This window comes from Onychomys torridus, chromosome 21, assembly GCF_903995425.1.
Source record: "Onychomys torridus chromosome 21, mOncTor1.1, whole genome shotgun sequence".
NCBI lineage: Eukaryota > Metazoa > Chordata > Mammalia > Rodentia > Cricetidae > Onychomys > Onychomys torridus.
In genome coordinates, this window is record NC_050463.1 from 1,919,710 (window position 1) to 1,934,396 (window position 14,687).

The following is a 14,687-nucleotide window of genomic DNA, read 5'->3' on the forward strand; positions in this document are numbered from 1 at the left end:
CGAGACGGACAGCAGCAGGTGGCCAGACGCAGCTGGGGAGGCGGGGCGGGAGGGCGTCCGCGGGCCCAGGCCGGGTGGCGGCCTGCGCAGCCGGGCTCTGCGTCCCGAGTGGGAGCCGCCCACCTCCGGCCGCCTGGTGACCCAGGCCGGCCGCCTCACCCCTCAGGCTCACCCGGGACTGCTCCCACTGGCCCCGGTTTCTGCTTAGACGAGCCAGCTTGATTTATTTTTGTGGGAATGCGGATCGAATCCACGCCCCAGCCCTCACTGGGGATTCTGGGCGGGGCTCCACCCCGACCACGCCCCCAGCCCTCACTGGGGATTCTGGGCGGGGCTCCACCCTGACCACGCCCCCAGCCCTCACTGGGGATTCTGGGCGGGGCTCCGCCCTTGACCACGCCCCCAGCCCCTCACTGGGGATTCTGGGCGGGGCTCCACCCTGACCACGCCCCAGCCCCCCAGTGGGGTTTCTGGGCGGGGCTCCACCCTGACCACGCCCCCAGCCCTCCCTGGGGATTCTGGGCGGGGCTCCGCCCTGACCACGCCCCCAGCCCTCCCTGGGGTTCTGGGTAGATTTGTGGGCTCAGTGTCACAATAATGCCGGAGCTGATACAGCAGGACTGGGGCCCTGGAGCTGGTGGCTTCCTGACGCAGGACTCATCTCACACTGGTAAACAGGCTTCTGTGCGGAACCCAGATTCCGGGACAACCCAGCTAGAGCCTCCGTTTCCTCATGTGCAAAGTGGGATTTCCTCGTAGATGGCGCTGAGGTGGATTTGGGATCACTCCCTTAGGAACAGATTGATGACGCTTTTCATCCATGAATTTGTTATCTGCCCATGTAGTCACTTAGTCAATCAACAAACACAGCCCAGCCAACCCAGCCATACGGAAACAGTTGTTACCGTTATCAATGTCATAGTCGTTACCTTTTTTTTTTTTTTAACATCTGTTTGTTTTGTGTAAGTTCACCCATGCCTCAGAAGACAGCTTGTGGGGTCCTGTTCCCCGGGTCCAGCCTTCCACCGTGTGGACTGAACTCAGGTCACTGGGTAAAGGCGCTTGCCAACAGAAGCTTGAAGACAGTCTGTCTCCCTGGAAGACCTGGAACCAGCTGACTTTGAAATTGCAACTGTTGCCCTGGAGCTGGATAGCACCACAGGGCAGCTCAGGCGGCCTGGGGCTCACCATACAGCCCAGGGTAGCCTAGAATTCCTCATCTTCTCCGGGACCACAACTGGCCTGGGTCTTCGGGTTTTGGTGTAAGTCTGATGAGTTTATCTAAATTTTTCTATTATTAAAAAAATAAAACAACAAAAACCCTCAGGAGTCAAATATAGGGCAAAATCCCAATGGATCAGAGAAGCAGTGGAGAAGTGACCAGTGAACTCCTCTCTCTCCCTCCCTCCCTGATCCAGAAGGGCCCGCAAATCTTCCTAAGGCCTCTCTACTTCCTGCGTCTCTATGTATTTCCTGGGTCCTCCAAAACCTCAATGGCTAATTCTGGTCAGCTTGTCGCTACCTCTGCCCTCTAATTCAAGGTAAATTTTATTAACAATCGTGGAGTGTCAGTACAAACAAATAATCTGCGACCTTTTCCTCTTTTTGTCTAAATAAGAAGAAAAGGTTTTAACTCTAACATAATAAAACTATTTACAATAAGAACAATTATCAGGCATGAATTACGATCACAACGTCCAGTCCATTTGTGTTTGTCAATTTTGGAGAAAATGCTCTATTATCTATCCTTTCTTGGTGAGTCCAAAGTTTTGTACCTAATTCACTTTTCTCAAGGTTCTTTTTTGGTTTTTTGAGACAGGGTTTTTCTGTGTAGCTTTGTGCTTTTCCTGGAACTCGCTTTGGAGACCAGGCTGGCCTCGAACTCACAGAGATCCACCTGCCTCTGCCTCCTGAGTGCTCCTAATTCACTTTTTATCATAACTAAACTTTAAAACATTTTCTTAGAGAAACGACTGAAGTTTTTACATCTCTCAGCCTTTATAAACCACATCTCTCTTGTGAGTTTCTTTTCTGAATTTGGAAACAAGGAAAATTATAACTATGACTATCTAGCCTTCAACCCATCAGAGACCTGAGGCGGATATAGGAAGTGCAGAGCAAGCCACTTTCAAAACTATAGAAATGACAGAAACATCTAGGGGCCTAGACAGCCACCCAAGGTTCCTCTGCAATGTTGGGGCATCCATCTTCAGCCCACAAGTCTAGAATATCTGACAGACTTTTCTGTGAAGCAGAATTTTTGAAGGACTGTCCTGCCTTGTCTTGGCAAAGTTCGGCAGTTCTTTCTTCTGTGTCCTGCTTGTCCAATTTGTACAGTATAATATTAGCAGTCAAGGCAAGGGCAGTTTCTTGCCCAGTGGCTAATTTGACACCATGAAAGAAAACTCCATACAGAGGATCTTTGATGCCCATCATCCTTTTTTGAAGTAAATTGGTGCTACCAGTGAGCAAATGTCTCACTGTCATGAAAAGCATTATGTTATCAAAACATCTTTTTTTAAAGATGTATTTATTCATTATGTACACAGAATAGGGCACCAGATCTCATTACAGATGGTTGTGAGCCACCATGTGTTTGCTGGGAATTGAACTCAGGACCTCTGGAAGAACAGCCAGTGCTCTTAACCACTGAGCCATCTCTCCAGCCCTCAAAACATCTTAAATGCCATATTATGTAGGTCTCTGAAGTATTTGAAGACTGCCTATCTATCTAAAACATATACTGTTTGACCTTGAAAACATAAGATGACTATAAGTTTGTAACAGGTGACTAATTACTAACCTGAATTTTCTTAATTATCCTAAACAGTTTGTAATAATAGCTTTCAAGGACTAGAACTTTACATTTTTTAATGAGCTACACAGTTACAATACCTTAAATAAGAGTAGAAACATATATATAGCATGTTATAACAAAAAACCCTTAAATTTGTATCAGCATACAAAAATCCATACCAATGTAAAATATTTAAGATTAATAGTTGCTCTCTAGTTTAGATGTAGATTAAACAATTTACCCTTTACCCTCTCATTCCTATATCTACCCCCTTTTTAGATCTTCCTAGAAAGAAATCCCTCAATCTAACTTCTTTTGTTTGTTTTCCTCCCTGACCATGACCAATAACATCGTGTAACTAACCCCTCTAAACGGTGTTAAACATTCATAACCCACCAACCAACCAAAATCCACCCACCCCACCTCTTGGGAATCTGGGTATTGTGTCCTTAAAAGTATTTCCTACTGCTAGGCGGTGGTGTTACATGCCTTTAATCCCAGCACTCGGGAGGCAGAGGCAGGAGGATTTCTGTGAGTTCAAGGCCAGCCTGGTCTACAGAGTGAGATCCAGGACAGACACCAAAACTACACAGAGAAACCCTGTCTCAGAAAAAAAATTTTAAAGAGTAAAAATAAAGCCAAAGAATTATGAGATTTGTGACAATAGAACAGTCCTTGATTTTTGGTTTTTCTTCTGTCCCACATCAGGTGGATCTCCTGACATGAGACAGAGATGTTGGATTTTCCTCTAACAAGCATGCTTGGGTTTAGAGGAGAGCCATGTATTATGTGTCTGTAGAGAACAGCAGAAACAAACATTTGGGAAGATTTATGGAATTTTATCCTGTTGGAGATGTGACACACCAACAGGCCAGTTTACTCCTTTTCTTGGGGCATTTCTCTGGATGATTTGTCTTTTGCTTCAGATGTCTCATTTGTCCAGTGGTCTTCAGATTCCTTAGCTGGATGCCTTCATTCTCATGGAAAGACAAAAACAAAACCCTGCCCCAACCCTAACTTTGGGGAGTTTCCCTTTTGGCAAGATATGTCTGATCAAATGAAAAGCATTTGTTAGTCCTATGAGTTATTTTAGATTGAATGATCATGCTGGTTGATGAACTATCACCTCTTCTAATCAAGAGGTCTCTCCTGTTCAAATCCAATCTTTATCAGTTTTGATGGTATGGTATCAATTTTCCTGTGGAAACAAAAGCAAGACCTATTCTCCAATGTAACACATGTCCTGGTTTCCATTCTGAAGTCAACACACCTGCTGTGGATATTGATCTGTATAAATAAAATGCTGATTGGCCAGTAGCCAGGCAGGAAGTATAGGCGGGACAAGGAGAGAGGTGAATTATGGGAAGGGGAAGGCTGGGTAGACAGATACTGCCAGCCACCGCCATGACAAGAAAGATGTAAGGTACTGGTAAGCCACGAGCCATGTGGCAACTTATAGATTAATAGAAATGGGTTAATTTAAGATAGAAGAAGTAGATAACAAGAAGCCTGCCATGGCCATACAGTTTGTAAGCAATATAAGTTTCTGTGTGTTTACTTGGTTGGTTCTGAGCATCTATGGGCCTGGCAGGTGAGAGAGATTTGTCCTGACTGTGGGCCAGGCAGGAAAACTCTAACTACACACACCTTTGAAGTATACTGGCTGATTTAATTCAGGTTTTTCATTATCCACAGCTGCTGCTTTCCTTTCTCATTAGCACTGAGAAAATTTAAAGTTAACAAAGCACAGTGTAATCTATCTTTATTACCCCTTTATGTTGATTAAGGATAACTTCTGCATAGCCTTGGGATGCCCATCATCTTGTGCTCATTCTTGTATGTTAGCTGGATAAATTAAAGTTGGTTTTCTGCCAGGTGGTGGCAGCGCATGCCTTTAATCCCAGCACTCGGGAGGCAGAGGCAGGTGAATCTCTGTGAGTTCGAGGCCAGCCTGGTCTACAGAGTGAGTTCCAGGACAGCCAGGGCTACACAGAGAAACCCTGTCTTTCAAAAAACAAAAACCAAAACCTAAACAATCCAAAAATAAATAAATAAAGTTGTTTTTCTAATAGCCTTGGGCTGCTCTTCAGTTTTAACATGGAGTGAGGTTGTTGTTTATTTTTGATCTTCTGTCTTTTGGGGGCTCTGCCACCCAGCTACCATATGCATACATGGAGGCTTATTCTTTTTTTTTTATTTTTATTTATTTATTTATTTATGTTTTTAACTGGGAAACAGAGATGGTCAGTTTCATCTGGAACAAACTTTTTTTTTTTTTTAAGATTTATTTATTTATTATGTATACAATGTTCTGTCTGCACATATCCCTGCAGGCCAGAAGAGGGCACCAGATCTCATTACAGATGGTTGTGAGCCACCATGTGTTTGCTGGGAATTAACTCAGGATCTTTGGAAGAGCAAGCAGCGCCGCTGAGCCATCTCTCCAGCCCCTGGAACAAACATTTTTTGTGCTCCGGCATGGTGGCCTATCCCTGCAGTTTTCAGGAGTACTCACAGGGCAGAGGAAGACGTTCTAGGCTAGCCTGTGCTACATGGCAAAGCCCTACTCCAAAAACACATGGAGACTGGAGACCATATGTTCCAGCAGCCGAGAGCCACTGGCCACCCTGAGAACTTGGAATGGACCACAACCACTCTGTCTCAGGCGTCTGATGGCATGCAGGTGCCATGCTCACACACATTAAAACAACTATGAACTGGGTAGGGTGTGTCTGCAAACACTTCCCCTGGGCAAACTGCTGGAGATGGAATAGGAAGCGGTTTGGCATGGCTGAGTTAGGTGTTGTTTTCTTTGCATTTACCTGTTGTTTCCAAGAAGAGCTAAGAGTGTAAGCAAATGTGAATGCCTCAACAGACGGAAACTTTCCAGATACACAAACTGGACTGTACCAGTGAACCTTTTCCAAAGCAAAAGTGATACAGCAGGATGACTCAGAGTCAGTCGGTTGTGATGGGAGTGGGTGGGACATGGATGTGCTCTCCCATTTTGGGGAGTCAGGGTTTTCACTGTATAGCTAGTCCTAGCTGGCCTCAAACTCAGAGATCCATGCCTGGCTGCAACTAATATTTCGTACAAATTTCCCCAAGCCATTAAAACAAATGAAGATTGTTCTTTGCTCATCAGCAAACAGGCTCTTGACCCTGGTTTGTCAAGCAACCTAAAGCTCTTGGTGCTCAGAAAGCAAGGACCTTTTCTTTCTTTTTTCTTTTAAGCTGAGGATCCCAGGGCCTTGCGCTTGCTAGGCGAGCACTCTACCACTGAGCTAAATTCCCAACCCAGCAAGGACCTTTTCTGACTTACTGCTGTCCTCGCGAAAGGGCCTGCTCCTCCACGCAGTCCTCACTGCGGTGATGACTGCTATCACTTTCCCAATGGGCTGCAGCAGAAGCTGCTGTCCCCCCAGGAGCCCATCAGCATGCCATGTCAACGGTAGGCGGCACGCACGCGCGTGCGCGTGTGTACACAGACACACACAGACACACAGACACACACAGACACACACACACACACACACACACACACACACTTCCTCTGTGGAAAGCAAGGGAAACAGTCTAGAGAGACACTTTTGAGAAATAAGGGGTAGGGTGAGGGGTCTGTGCGACTAAGAACCCACTTCTCAGAACTGGGAACAGGGAAGAGCCTGGAGTGACTCCCACCTCTAACCACGGGAGAGGCAGGCACCTCCAGGGACTGTACCAAACACAGAGCTCCAGCAAACAACGGCCCCCCGCTTTAAATGCGACCCAGCGAGCTGACAGTGAGTGACTGCAGAGCGGCCGTAGACCAAGTGGGAGGCTTATTCTTAATTATAAATGTCTGGCCTTGGCTTGGCTCGTTTCTAGCCAGTTTTTTTTTTCCTTAAGAGATTTTCTATTCATTTTACATGTCAACCACAGATTCCCTCATCCTCCCTCCCCCCACTTCCCAGCCTTCCCACCCAACCTGCACCACTAGCCAGCTTTTCTTAACTTTAACCCATCTACCTTTTGCCTTTGGACCTTTACCTTTCATCATTTCCTACTCCACAGTGGGCTGGGTGGCTGTGTGGATGGGTGGCTGTGTGGCCGGGTGGCTGTGTGGCCGGGTGGCTGTGTGGCCGGGTGGCTGTGTGGCCGGGTGGCTGTGTGGCCGGGTGGCTGGGTGGCTGTGTGGCTGTGTGGCCGGGTGGCTGTGTGGCTGTGTGGCCGGGTGGCTGTGTGGCCGGGTGGCTGTGTAGCCGGGTGGCTGTGTAGCCGGGTGGCTGTGTAGCCGGGTGGCTAGCCCCTGATGTCCTCCTTCTCTGACAACTTCTTCCTCTCCTCCTAGGTCTCTTCTCCTATCAAAACTCTCTCGGCCTGCCAGCCCGCCATCCTTTCTCCTGCCTTGCTATGGGCTATCCAGCTACTTATTAGACCATCAGGTGCTTTAGATGGCCACAGTAACACAGCTTCACAGAGTTCAACAAATGCAGCATAAAAGAATACAACACATCTTTGCATCATTAAACCAAATGTTCCACAGCATAAACAGTTATAACACAGCTTAGCATAATATGCTACAACATTTCCCCTTTTTGTCTAAATAAAATAAAGGTTTTAACTTTAACATAGTAAAACTTTACACAACAAAAAGTTACCAAGTAAGTAATACATTTACAATATTCTGTCCATTTGTAGTTAGCATATTCAGAGAAAATCATGCATTATCTATCCTCACTTGGTGAGTCCAAAGTTTTACACCTAACTTACGTTCCATCATAACTAAGGAAACCTGCAGCTGTAACCGTCTATCTAGCCTTCAACTCCATCAAAGACCCAGAAGGATGTAATATTATCTAACAACAGAGACATTTGCCTGCGTGGACAGTCACCCAGAGTTCCTCTGCAATGTTGGGGCGTCCATCTTCAGCCTACAGGCCCAGAATATCTGGCATACTTTTCAGTGAAGCAGGAAATTTGAAGGACTGCCCTGCTTTGTTTTGGCGATGTTCACCAGTCAGTTTCCTCTGTGTCCTGCATGTCCAGTCTGCACAGCACACTGTCAGCAGTCAAAGGCAGGAGCAGCTTCTTTGCCCAATGGCTAACCTTGCCACAATGAAAGCAAACTCCATGAGGAGTTTTACCCCCACTAAATATTTAGTTATTTAGTATACGGTGTTCTGTCTGCATATATGCCTGCAGGCCAGAAGAGGGCACCAGATCTCATAGGAATGGTTGTGAGCCATCATGTGGTTGCTGGGAATTGAACTAAGGACCTCTGGAAGAGCAAGCAGTGCTCTTATCCACTGAGCCCGCTCTTCAGCTGCATAAGGAATTTTTTCAGTGCCCATCAGCTCTGAAGTAAATTGGCACTCCAGGATCAGATGTGTCTCATTGCATCTCATATCATATCATGAGATGTCTCTCATGAAAAACTTTAGCTTTACAAATCTTTTTAAATGCCATATTCCATACATCTTTGAAGTGTTTGGAGATCATTTATCTATCTAAAATATACCTATTTAACCTAGAAAACATATGTAATGTGACTACAAGTTTAAATATTATATATTAACTACAAACTTCATTTCTTATTTATACATTCCATTTTTAAATGAGCCACAGAAGCACAATATCCCTAAGAAGAGTAGAAACATACATCCAGTATTACAAAAATAACTTTAAATTTGTATCAATATACTATATTCCCCTAAATGATGACAGACATCCATAACCCACCAAATAACCTACATCAACCCACACCCCAACTCTTGGGAATGTGGACATTGTTTTTTCCAGACTGTTTCCTGCTGTCTGTGGGTGAGGCGGCTGTAGGGTCCCAGAGAGAAAATTTGTGATAACGACTTAGTCCTGGGGAGACCAGCTATAACCTGCGTCAAGGCTCAGGAGGTCTCACCTGATCAAACCTGATCCATACTATTCCTGAAGGAATCCACAGCCTCTTGTCTCCTGTGGAAACAAGACTCTAAAGCAGTTTTGCTTTCCATTTGAAAAATACATTTTTGTACTTCCATTTCAAAGATAAGGTATTCCTCCAGTATCTAGGCTGGTGGTTCAGCAGTCCCTCTCTCAACCCAGGTCTCTACGCTTGTTTGCTTCTCAACATTTACAAAATCCAAAATCAACACAATAACCAGGATCCAGACTCCCTGGGTATTTCCCATCTTACGTGGCTTTTTTTCTTTTATATTACTTTTTCTCTCTCTTTAAAGGCTTTATTTTATTATTTTTTAAACTACTTCTTCTTTCTATGATTGTCCATACCCCTTTTCTTTCTTTCTGAAGTCTACCCACATTGTAAAACACACTGGAACCTGTTTCATGGGTTTTTCCATCTGGACCTTTTTTTGTTGTTGTTGTTGTTTGAGACAGGGTTTCTCTGTGTAGCTTTGAGCCTTTTCCTGGAACTCACTTGGCCTTGAACTCACAGAGATCTGTCTGGTTCTGCCTCCCAAGTGTTGGGGTTAAAGGTGTGCGTGCGCCACCACCGCCCGGCTTCCATCTGGACCTCTTTCATTGTGTGTCTTTTAGTCTTTTTTACCATGTGAGCAAACCTTTAAACTGCTAACCAACCTGGATCCTCTGTGAGGCTCTCTTGACTGGCTCTGCCTGCTTCTCAGGTTGTGAAAGTCAGGCCTAAAAGCCACAGCCCAGTCGGGGGTGGGTGACCAAGAACTGCATTCAGCCTTCCTAGAGCTCTGGAGTGCCAATGTCTGTGATGCAGCAGGCGTCTTTTATTTAGTTTGTTTGTTTCTATTTAGCGGGACAAAAGCTGTTCAAGTGCTCTGCTGTACAGCAGGGTTTCTCAGAGGAGCTGTATCATCTTTCCCCCCAGCTTTTTCAGGACCTAGGGATAGTCGAGCCACACATTGGTATACCAAAATGTTGTTGGTTGTTTTATTCTTTTGAAGGGGCAACCACCTAGCTCCCAAATAAATCACACATGGAGGTTTGTTATTTCTTCTTGTTTGTTGTTTGTTTGTTTGTTTGAGACAGGGTTTCTCTCTGTAGCTTTGCGCCTTTCCTGGAACTCACTCTGTAGCCCAGGCTGGACTCAACTCACAGAGATTCACCTGGCTCTGCCTCCCGAGTGCTGGGATTAAAGGCGTGCGCCGCCGCCGCCGCCGCCGCCGCCGCCGCCGCCGCCGCCGCCACCACCACCACCACCACCACCACCACCACCACCCGGCGGTTTGTTATTTCTTATAAATATCCAGCCTTAGCTTGGCTTGTTTCTAGACAGCTTTTCTTAACTTTAAATTAACCCACCTACCTTTTGCCTTTGGGGTTTCACCTTTCTGTTTCTGTATAACTTTCATTATTTCCTATTCTATGGCTGGCTGTGCAGCTGGGTTGCTGGCTCTGTGCATCCTCCTCTCCTTCTCTCCTTCTTTCTCCCCTTTCTCCCCATCTCTCCTTCTAATTATCCTCTCTGCCTACCAACCCTGCTTACCTTTCCCTCTGCCTGGCTATTGGCCATTCAGCTCTTTATTAGACCATCAGGTGTTTTAGACAGACACAGTAACACAGCTTCACAGAGTTAAACAAACACAACAGAAAAGAATGTAACACACCTTTGCATCATTAAACAAACGTTCCACAGCATCAACAAATCTACACATCTTAAATTAATATTCTACAGCTGGGCGGTAGTGGCGAACATCTTTAATCCCAGCACTCGGGAGGCAGAGGGAGGTGGATCTCTGTGAGTTTGAGGCCAGCCTGGTCTACAGAGTGAATTCCAGGACAGCCAAGACTGTTCACAGAGAACTATGTCTTGAAAAACCTAATAATGATAATAATAATAATAATTGTAGAATTAACTTAATAAGACTGTCTAAAATTCATGCTACAAATAATAATAATAAAAATGATGATAATCATAATAATCAAAATTTTCCCAGGGGCCTGCCCTGAGAAAAATCTTTCCCAGTGTCCTTGGGAAGACACTACATCCAATGTGGCATTATCTGAGGGAAAGGAATCTATGTACACCAGTCTCTTACGTCCATTTACTCTATTTCTCTATAACAAACTTCTATCTACACAGCTTCAGCTCCTCTCTGTCCCTTCTTTTCCTGTCCTCTCAAGCCCTAGTAATAACTAAGCTCTTAGGCTCTCGTAGGCTCTCCATCTCATCTTTGTCCTCTGTTCCTCCCTCTTTCCTCCCTCGTCTCCTATCCTGACCTGATTCAAATCCACCTACAGTCTGCCAGACTTTGCCTTGCTCCTGACTCCTCGGCCCAAGTGTCTGCCTTACCATCCACAGAAACAATGTCTTCTTCTCTTCTCTCCGCCTCGGGACTCTGACCAGACCAGGAATTCTGCTCCAGTCCTTACCGCACCTGGTCATGCAAAAAACTCTTTGTTCTAAGGAGCTGCCCAACGGCTGTAAGAGGAGGGTTCTGAGCTTGGTTTGCACAAGAAGTAAAGCTGTGCACCTAGGAGCCAGGCTGTCGCCGAAAGGATGTTTTACCTTAGTTTAGGGGCTTCAGGCGCCTAGAGGGTTCATTGCTTGTCCTTGGATGCTTTGTTTGGAGCTGGCCCTATCTTTGGATGTAGCTAAAAGAGAGATTTGCAAAAGGCAGACACCCAATTCAAATGCTAGAAAGGGAGCAAAGAGGCCAGAGCCATGAGGCCTTCCTTGTCTACATGAACTTATCCAAGTACTTTGAGTGTATATGCCCAAGGAGTGGTTCACACACACTGTTCTTGGGGAATTATGAGCACAAGAAATTCATAGCAAGAGCTGAGTGGTGGTGGTGCACGCTTTAATCCCAGCACTCAGGAGGCAGAGCCAGGTGGATCTCTGTGAGTTCGAGGCCAGCCTGGTCCACAGAGTGAGTTCCAGGACAAGCACCAAAATTACACAGAAAAACCCTGTCTCAACCCTCCCCCCCCAAAAAAACCAAGTAATTCATAGCAAGAAACAGCTGAATATTAAAGCTGAATAACACCAAATATTTCCTGATAAATGGCTTCCCTCTAGGAAAATTCCTTGACCTTTCCGGTATAGCTTTACTATATACAGCTGAATCTCTATAATATACTCTTGAAGCTTGCAGAAAATAATAATAATATTCTACAACACAATGGTCTAGTAGGTTCTGCTCTAGACTCCTGTCTCTATGTGAATATTTTTCTTAGTTTCATTAGTGGGTCTTTCTAAGGCTTGTATCTTATCAATTTTTCATACTTGGCACAGATATCAAACCACTTTTTTTTAAGGATAAAGTATCAATTACCAAACTGATAATAATTATAATCAACATTATGTCAGACCCAGCTAGACTGGTTAGCCTTTCATTTAATTTTTCCATGTTCAAACTGTCCATTGTGGAGCCATACAGAGTCCTCCATACATCGTAATATTTCCCATTCTTTTTCTTTAAAGATTTATTTATTACATATACAGTGTTCTGTCTGCATGTTGCCTGCGCACCAGAAGAGGGCACCAGATCTCATTACAGATGGCTGTGAGCCACCATGTGGTTGCTGGGAATTGAACTCAGGACCTTTGGGAGAGCAAGCAGTGCTCTTAACCCCTGAGCCATCTCTCCAGCCCTAGATATTTTTTAATAAATATTAAAAGTGTAGATACTTTTGTTGTTGTTGTTTATGTGTGTTGGTGTTTTGCCTGCATATATGTCTCTGCAAAGGTGTCAGATTCCCTGGAATTAGAGTTGCAGACAGTTGTGAGCTGTCATGTGGGTGCTGGGAATTGAACCCGGGACATCTGGGAAAGCAGTCAGTGCTCTTAGCCACTGAGCCATCCCTCCAGCCCCCTAGATGCTGTTTTATAAAGGAAGTAGTATTTACTAGAAAGCACTCTAAGATCTGTTAGCTCACTTTTGGTCCTCCAGACCCACGCCCTGGCCAGTGTGTGATGTCCCGGCCTGATCTCGGGCAGTGGCAGTGGCTGTCCTTGGCTTTATCACTCAGCAACAGCCGGGGAGGGGACCGCGCCCCAGAGACTTCCTTCAGCCTGCAGGCCTTGCTGAGTCAGATCCGCTGGGGCACTGAGATCTGAGTCAAACACTCGGGAATTTTGGGTGTCAGCCGAACCGTTAACAGCTGAACCATGTGTCCAGCTTTCTTCCCTCTTTTAAATTGTTATCGATTGATTTGTTGTGTTGGTTTTCCAGGCAGGGTTTCTCTGTGCAGCCCTGGCTGTCCTGGAACTCGCTCTGTAGCCCAGGCTGGCCTCGAACTCAGAGATCCGCCTGCCTCTGCCCCCCCGAGTGCTGGGATTACAGGCGTGCCATCATGACCCACCTTCTTTCTTTTTCTTTTCTTTTTTTCAGACAGCCTCACCCTGTAGCCCAGGCTGGACTCTGACTTAATCCTCCTGTCTCAGCTCCCCAGGTTCGGGGATGACAGTTGTGTGCTGTCATGTTGCTTGATCTTTTAAACTTGTAAAGGTGTTTTGTTTCCTGTGTGCTCCTTGGTGGCCCTTCCGGGGCGGGGGACTGCTGCCCTCGTAGGGTCAAAGGACAACTTTGAAGTCCGTTTGCTCCTCCCGTGGGTCCCAGGTCACCAGGCCTGGCAGCCTCTTCTGGCCCTTGTCCTCTGCGGACACACTGACACAGTGACCCAGCTTAGCAGGTCTGCATGCTGAACACCACCAGGTCCAGAACGGTTGCTCTGCAGCTCGGCTCTGTGGGTCCTTTGGGCAGCTGAGGCGGAAAGATCGTTAGTTTTAAGCCAGCCTGGGCGCCAGAGCTAGACCCGGTTTCAAAACACAAACTATGGGCAGGAAAGATGACTCGGTGGGTTCAGATGTTACCCAGTACGCCTGCTCACCTGAGTTCAATGCCCAGGACCCACCAGGTGTAGGAACTGAACCTGCTCTGACCTTCACACAGGTGTGTGGCTGGGGGCGTGGTCAGGGTGGAGCCCCGCCTAGAATCCCCAGTGAGGGGCTGGGGGCGTGGTCAGGCGGAGCCCCGCCTAGAATCCCCAGTGAGGGGCTGGGGCGTGGTCAGGGTGGAGCCCCGCCTAGAATCCCCAGTGAGGGGCTGGGGGCGTGGTCAGGGTGGAGCCCCGCCTAGAATCCCCAGTGAGGGGCTGGGGGCGTGGTCAGGGTGGAGCCCCGCCCAGAATCCCCAGTGAGGGGCTGGGGGCGTGGTCAGGGCAGAGCCCCGCCCAGAATCCCAGTGAGGGCTGGGGCGTGGTCAGGGCGGAGCCCCGCCTAGAATCCCCAGTGAGGGGCTGGGGGCGTGGTCAGGGTGGAGCCCCGCCTAGAATCCCCAGTGAGGGCTGGGGGCGTGGTCAGGGTGGAGCCCCGCCCAGAATCCCCAGTGAGGGGCTGGGGGCGTGGTCAGGGTGGAGCCCCGCCCAGAATCCCCAGTGAGGGGCTGGGGGAGGGAGTGGCTGGGGGTGAAGCTCCTTCCCCAAGTCCTCAAGACCCTGGGTTCTCTCCCTAATGACACTTATGAGTAAAACCCACAGCAGTGTCCATCTTGTTTTTCTCTTGTAGGAGCTTTGGACTGAACCCAGGGCCTTGCACTTGCTAAATCCCCAACCCCCAGTGTCCATCTTGAGCACCTAATACATAAAGTCCTCGTTGCTGGAGAAAAAGTCAGGGCACCACTACTCTACCCATTTTGCAGAACACTTACAAGTTGAGACACTGGCTACGAAAAAAACAAATCCTGCAGAAGAAACCAACCCAATTTCCGGTAAATGGTTCCTCTTTTCTGTTGCCAAGTTTAGCAGAGGCTCCCACCCCCAAAACCAACACGGAAACCTTAACCTAACATCCGGGAGCCTCATTTGAGTTTCTTATTTTATTACATTTTGTGTGTTTTGTGTGTGCACATGTGTGGAGGTCAGAGGACAATCAGCAATCGGTTCTGTCCGTCCACCGTGTGGGTCCCTGGGTCAA